We start from the raw sequence: 6,972 nt of genomic DNA, 5'->3' as shown, positions 1-6,972 counted from the left end.
TTTCATTGATGTTTTGACAGGGGAATTTCTTTGATAAGCTTTTAGTGGCTTCTAACCTCTCCGGCACTTTTCTTTTTTTAATCTTGTAAATTTTATACTGTCTGTTTTTAACATTATGTGAAAATAATGATGTTTCCTCCTCCTGCAGCTGCCACGGTGTTGCCCTTTTCTGTAAAGTTGCTTTTCTCCTCCTCATATTTTAGTAGAATTAATCTCTGATCCTCACGAGAAATACCTTTTTTCCCTCACATACAGCGCTCTGAGGACGCTCAGTGACGCTGTGCTTCTCTCATGATTGTGATTGGTCCGCTGTGTGCGTGTTCACGGCTCTTAATAAAGCAACCCTGGGTTGAGTTACCGAGTTGATATCCAGCGTCGTGATACCGATTATCCTGATTGCCATTGTTAGGGATCTCGCTTCGTGATACAGGCCCCTGCACTCCATGTTATCTGTTGTTGATCTACACATGTCTGTTGTTTACCACTGACGTCGCACCGCTCATACCTGATTGTCATGAGACAGTCTTACATAATCACGGTTTATAAAGCAGTATCGCAGCCTGCTTGCGGTAGGCCTAAATCTATCTTGAAAAAGTAAATTGACCATCAGTGACAGGTAACATTAGCTAAGTTAGCAAGTGAGTTAGCTTACCGATCAAGGAGAAAAGTAGCCATTTCCGCGTGCGTTCTTATGCCGTGGGAATCCTTTATTTGAGTCCATCGAGCACATGCTTTGCCAATATTAACTCTTGTCTTTGCCCTTCTCCGGTCACTCTGTTGCTGGGATGGATAACGCACCGTTCTCCGGGGCTCTGCAGACCCCATCATGCCGAGCATAGAGAACGTACTTGGCAACCGGCAATGCCCGGCCGCTATTGGCTGGTACGATGTAAACATGACGTCATTGTCGAACCCGTCAAAATTTATAAAATTATTTAATTCAGACAAAATATAATTTTTCAAGGAAATGCTATACTTTTATTCTGCACCCCTCTAAACGCACTGTGGATGTATTTTTTTTTTTTTAAATTAGGCCTATAGCTTTTAATAATTATTCTACATAATCAACCTTTAAATGTTTTTAAAACTTTGGGGAATCGTTTCACTGTTTGTTTTTATCTGCAATAAATATTTAGCCTAGCCTAAAAGGCAACATCTTTTGGAGCGATGATTTATGGACAAGCCAGCGCGTCCGGCAGGTAAAGTTTTTCCCCTACTGTACTTAGCCTCTTGGCGACAATATTTTTTGCTTTTTGTGGATAGTCGCTCTACACTAGCTATACATTATCCCGCTTATTACACGGCTAATTATCAGTGAAATAAATAATTTGAGACAGAATATTTATTAAAATACGATTTTTATTGATTTATAAATTAAATCAGGTGGAGAAAAAAATGTCGGCAACGGCTGAACCAGTCCGCGCCGCAACGGGATGAGAAACGTTTTTATTAGGCTACTGAATGAATGAATGAATGAATGAATGAAATTTTATTTTCGTTGTCTGGCTGCCTAAGGCAGCCCATCCCTCATGGGATTATTCAGACACATTTTAAACAAAACATTTTCCAGTGCCATCACACCAACATAAAATAGTAGGCTAAACATGACATATACGCAAGCTGCAAGTAAAGATCAATAAAAATAAGTAAAACAAAATAAAAAGGACAATATTTAGAGCCATGATCTATCTGTGTGCATAAGTTGCTTGCTTTCTTCTATTGCACGCTTTATCGATATAATTGGATATTGCAAATATATGATTATCAAATAACCATTTAATTATTTTGTTATCCTGGGACAGACCTACATGTGTTGATACTTTGTCAAAGAGTGTTTCTCTTAAGTCATCGTAAAATGGACAGTACAACAGAAAGTGGGTTTCATTCTCTACTTCACCGAGCTCACAGTAGTAACATAATCTTTGATCTTCCTCAGTTCTAGTGTAGCGTCCTGTCTCAATATGTAGCGGTAATATCCCAAAGCGAAACTGAGCACACAGAGATCTTTGGCTCTTAGATAAATCACACATAACATATCTTTCACAATCATACATTTCTTTAAACAAACAAAATGTGCGTAATTTTGGTTTATGGTTAATTTCATCCAACAAATTACTTTTATATTTTGTCATAGTAAATTCTTTAAACACCCCCACATCCACTCTCTGTCTGTGGCTATAGAGATGTTGAAGCCCATGCTCCTGAAGCAGATCATACATCTCTGACGCCCATTCTCCTTCCACCGAGAGATCCCACATGAAAATCTTCTTCGCCATTCTATCATCCGGTAGATCAAGCATTCTGTTCCACAAATTAATCATATTTACCTTCCACCTGACTTCACATGGTACCCATCCCATGTCACCGTTAACGGCAGATATAGGGACAAATTTATGGACACCTAGAAAGTATCTTTGTGCCCTATTGTGCACACTTACAATTTTATTATAGTGTCTAAACCCCCACACTCCAGAGGAGTAGTCCAGAATAGAACAGACACATGCTTGATACAATTGGCTATATGTAGCATAACCCATATTTCTTAAAGTCTTAGTTTTCCCAATGATACCTCCTAAAGCTCTACTGGCAGAGTCTCCTAACCCTGATGTCCCATGTAAAAATGACATGTGTTCATCCAGGAAAAGGCCCAAATATTTGTACTTATCGGTATATTCGAGTTTATTATCACCAAAACAGAATTGAAATTCACTTCTTTTCCAACCAGCTTTTCTAAACTCCATAATCTCTGTCTTTTTTGGATTGATAGAAAGGCGCCATCTTTTGCACCATTTTTCGGCACAAGTTAACATTTTTTGCAAATCTATTTCATTTTCTGCCATCAATATTATATCATCTGCATAAAGCAGGGTGCTCAGTTTCACTTCCCCACATGTTATCCCCAACTCCAGCTGTTTTATTTCTTTCGCTAAATCATTAATAAAGATGGCAAATAGAGTTGGGGATAAAGAGTCCCCCTGCTTCACCCCTAGGGGTGTAGGGAACCACTCTGTGTAATATTCATTTAACTTAACACAGGCCACCGGTGCCTTATAAATAGACTGAATGGCAGAGTAAAATTTTCCGTTAATTCCTGTTTTAAGAAGCTTGAATGCCAGAAGATCTCTATTAACCAAATCAAAAGCCTTTTTAAAGTCAATAAAACATGAAAAAGTTGATCTATTTTCCCGAATTCTATTTCTTATTACAGTACACACTGTGTGTATATGATCTATACAGGCTCTTGCCCTGCGAAAACCGTTTTGCTCGTCTTCTAACAGATTGTTATGTTCCAAGAATGCCATCAGCCTACGATTTAAGAGTGAGGAATACATTTTATAAACTGTGCTAAGTAAACTGATACCCCTGTAGTTTAATGGCATCCTTGGGTCATCTTTTATAGACTTGGGGATGGGATTTATAATGGATTTAAGCCAGGTGGAAGGCAAAATACTACAATCAAAACAAAATTTAAACAAACCATACAGGACCTCAAATAATTTGGGAGATTTAAACACTTCATTATATAGTTCATCAATACCAAAAGCTTTTCCTCTCTTAGCCATGTCGATTGTTTGCTGGACCTCCTCCCTAGTCACCTCTCTGTTCAAATCATTATTACTCTGGCTATGTTGGTCCTCCAATTCAGTTTTTCGTGCGCATATCTCAACATAAAATTCCTCATCAAAACCTATATCATTTCCTGAGAACAGACCAGAAAATCCCTTCTCCCACTCCCCAAGCACCTTTTCTCTATCAGAAGACAATTCTTGGCCTTGCCATATTTCCATAGGAATTCTCCTGTGACGTTTGGGACCTAATTCATTAATCTTACTCCAGAAACATTGAGGGTTGTTAGATTGAATGTATTCTAGATTTAATGATAAGCCTCTTTGATACCTCCTTTTATACAGTCTAAGCTTCTTATCGAATGTATGTTGTTTACCTTTGAATACAATTTTACACTGTTTTCTATGGCATCTACTTTCAGAATGTAAATATAACTGTTCAGCTTTACGCATCTCAGACCACAAAGCCCCTAGTTCTTGATTCCAATATGGCTTATGTGACCTGTATGGTTTGTGTGGTCTATCTGTTTTACTTTTATCCATGCTTCCTAATTCTGTGTGAATTAATTTGCATAATTCATCATACCATTTATCCAATTCATCCTGCTTTTGGGCAGCAATTTCTAGATTACTAATCAATTTCTCCATTGCTGCATGAGCCATGTTGGAGTTTAGAAAGGCCTCAGGCACATTTCTCCTAATCCTTTTTTGAGTAGGTTGCATATGTGAAGAGCTATTGTCCGGGTCTAGCTTTACAAGGTCAACATAAAACTTCATAAACAACAGAGAGTGATCTGGCAAATGGCAACAGTCTCCTATTAAATCACAACATGCCGCATTTTCAGCCATTTCAGTTGCCATTAAAACTTTAAACTCAAAACAATTTTCCAAACAGTCAAAAGGGGTAATTATATAATCAACAACTGCCTTACCCTTTGTAGATACTGATGTAAAATTATCATCCAATGGGGAGATTCTGCCATTGATCAAACACATTTTAGAGTCCCTTAAAAATTCAAGCAATGATTCACCATGCTTATTCACATAATCATCCAGAGCGATTCGTGGTGGAATCTATCAATATCAGGGATGAAATCATTTAGTCCTCCTATTCGAGCATTCAAGTCTCCACAAACATAGATAGCATCCATTTCTGTATATAAATAAACTTGACTTAACAAATGACAAAAAATAAGGATGCATCTCTACCCCAAGGGGATAATTCTGGAGGTAAGTAACATGAAAAAATAGCAAAACAGTATTCAGATGTCCTATGTTCAAAAGACAGCCCAATAATGCCATCCAAAGATTTGTCAATTATTTCAATTTTATATTCAGAAAATAGTGATGATCTTACAAAAATCCCCACACCACCCGACGCTCTGGAAGCTCTCACATGTGTTATTCTATTATTTCCAAACCATACAAATCCGTCAATGTCAATAATGTCATCTCCTCGCAAGTGGGTTTCATTTAGAGAAATAATGTCTACATCTAGTGACTGTAGGATAGCTGCTCTAAGTTCATGATTATTGACTGTCCACCCATTTACATTCCAGTGTGCAAGTGAAATTGTGTCACGTAACTGTTTAGTACTCGCCAACTCCGGGGATCTTCAATAGCCCCCCCTCTGACTCGGGGATCTCCTCTCTCCCCCTCTCCTCCTTCCCGCTGATGCTTTGTCAGAGCGATCCGCTAGACCTACTTTCTTCTGAGGACAGGATCCTGCTCCACTTTGCCCGATCCGAGGTGGACGGAGCCCAGTAGCTCCTCAGACTGCTCTCACATCTGTGCCCAGTCACAGACATGATCTGCAGACTTTCAAGACCAGCCTGAGAGACGAGCTGGACTGCGGTGCTTCCCTAGCAACGGTCTGTAGCTACATAGCAACGGTCTGTTATACAGAAATAACAGCAGCGACTGACCAATCAGAATACAGCATTCAATAGTGCCGTGTAATAATCTGGTTTAACCTAAATAATTATTGTGTATGCTGCGTTGTTACTGTTAACAGTGTGGTTTTCACCATAACGTGTCGCTGCGTCAGTGAATTGTCAAGCTGATGTTTGTCCTTTACCAGCAGATGGCAGTAGGCCTATGGATTTATTTGCTGTCAATGAATGCCTGGTTTTCTCTTAGCTTCTGTTGGATTATAGCTACAGACCAGCAGTTCTTCAGGTTATTGATACGGATAATTCAAACAATTATATGCATTGTATTTTTGATTGTTGTATCACATATGCATTGTTGGCAGAGATGGGCAGCATTTTAATTGCATGCATTTAAAATACACACAGACAGACAGATAGACAGATAGACAGACAGACAGATAGACAGATAGATAGATAGATAGATAGATAGATAGATAGATAGATAGATAGATAGACAGATCTGGGCTTTTAATTTGTTAGATGTAGCCTACGTCTATCTATTTCCGGGTCACGTGTCACGTGTCTTGCATTTACTTTTACCTCTTACCTTTCCTCTGACAGAAAGACACCAAAAAGAACTTGCAAAAACCATAATTGGCCTGTTTGAGTTTGGATTTCCAATTTTTCCTTTAAAAACGAAAAACAAATTAGACCACGTGATTATGGTTTTTGTTTTTGGTTTTAAATTGAGAAACAAAAAACCACGTGACTCCATGGGTTGTTTCATTCTTCATTCCAAAACGAATAAGGAGAAAAGAAATATTCAATAACGAAAAAACGGCTCGGTTTTGATTGGTTTTTCATTTCTTGATTCTGACCAGAGATATTGGATGAAGCGAGATACCCCTCCGTAGGCTTATCCAATGTTAAGAAAACGGTTACTCTTCCTGTCTCCTAAGTGGGCGTAGTTAGCTCTCCCTCCAATCAGAGCCTGTTCTCCCTCAACCTAGGGGGCGGTAAATAACTGTTTGTAAGCTAACTGTGATTTTCCGCCTGTTTATCAAGATCACAAGATCTCGCGAGAACTTGTTTTCTGACGGACCGGTCGGAGTGACAACTACATTTTTACGTTATTTGAAGATTTTTGTTTGTCGCGACTCACGAATTCGCCACATTCAGCCATAACGGCAGCACAGAAATAATGCTGTATTTAGGTGGATTTCAGCACTCACATGCATTTTCTTTGCGAAACGCCACTCTAGTTAATTTCTATAAACATTATAAAAGTAGCATGCTGGGATATAAATGCATTGTTTGTACTTTTCCACAGCACAGAACAAAATGAATGCATCAATGTTGTATGGGAAGCGACCAGGTGGACTTCAAACCAGGGTTCCACCAGTCGAAAGTGACGACAGCTGTCTTGACAGCGGGGATAGTGATGAAGACTACACTCCTACACCACGTCGGCACTATCCACTAAGCTACCGACGCCCCTATTGCTTCCGGTTTCATCACCTGGTCAGGAGTGTAGT

At 39.1% G+C, this 6,972-nt stretch overlaps 1 protein-coding gene and 1 long non-coding RNA gene across 4 annotated transcripts in view; one reads left to right on the top strand and one right to left on the bottom strand.

The window, feature by feature from the left end:
• LOC126406534 (uncharacterized) overlaps positions 1 to 908 on the bottom strand; it is a 16,393-nt gene extending 15,485 nt beyond the window's left edge. For both annotated transcript variants that reach the window (XR_007571711.1, XR_007571712.1), the window contains exon 1: positions 653 to 908. This is a non-coding gene — a long non-coding RNA (uncharacterized LOC126406534). The remainder of the gene's footprint in view (positions 1 to 652) is intronic.
• The window catches only part of kcnk18 (potassium channel, subfamily K, member 18), a 110,544-nt gene that overhangs the window by 71,725 nt on the left and 31,847 nt on the right, over positions 1 to 6,972 (top strand). The window lies entirely within an intron of this gene.

This window comes from Epinephelus moara, chromosome 19 (assembly GCF_006386435.1).
Source record: "Epinephelus moara isolate mb chromosome 19, YSFRI_EMoa_1.0, whole genome shotgun sequence".
NCBI lineage: Eukaryota > Metazoa > Chordata > Actinopteri > Perciformes > Serranidae > Epinephelus > Epinephelus moara.
The sequence above is the reverse complement of the archived record's forward strand: the minus strand, read 5'-3'. Positions and strand labels throughout refer to the sequence as shown.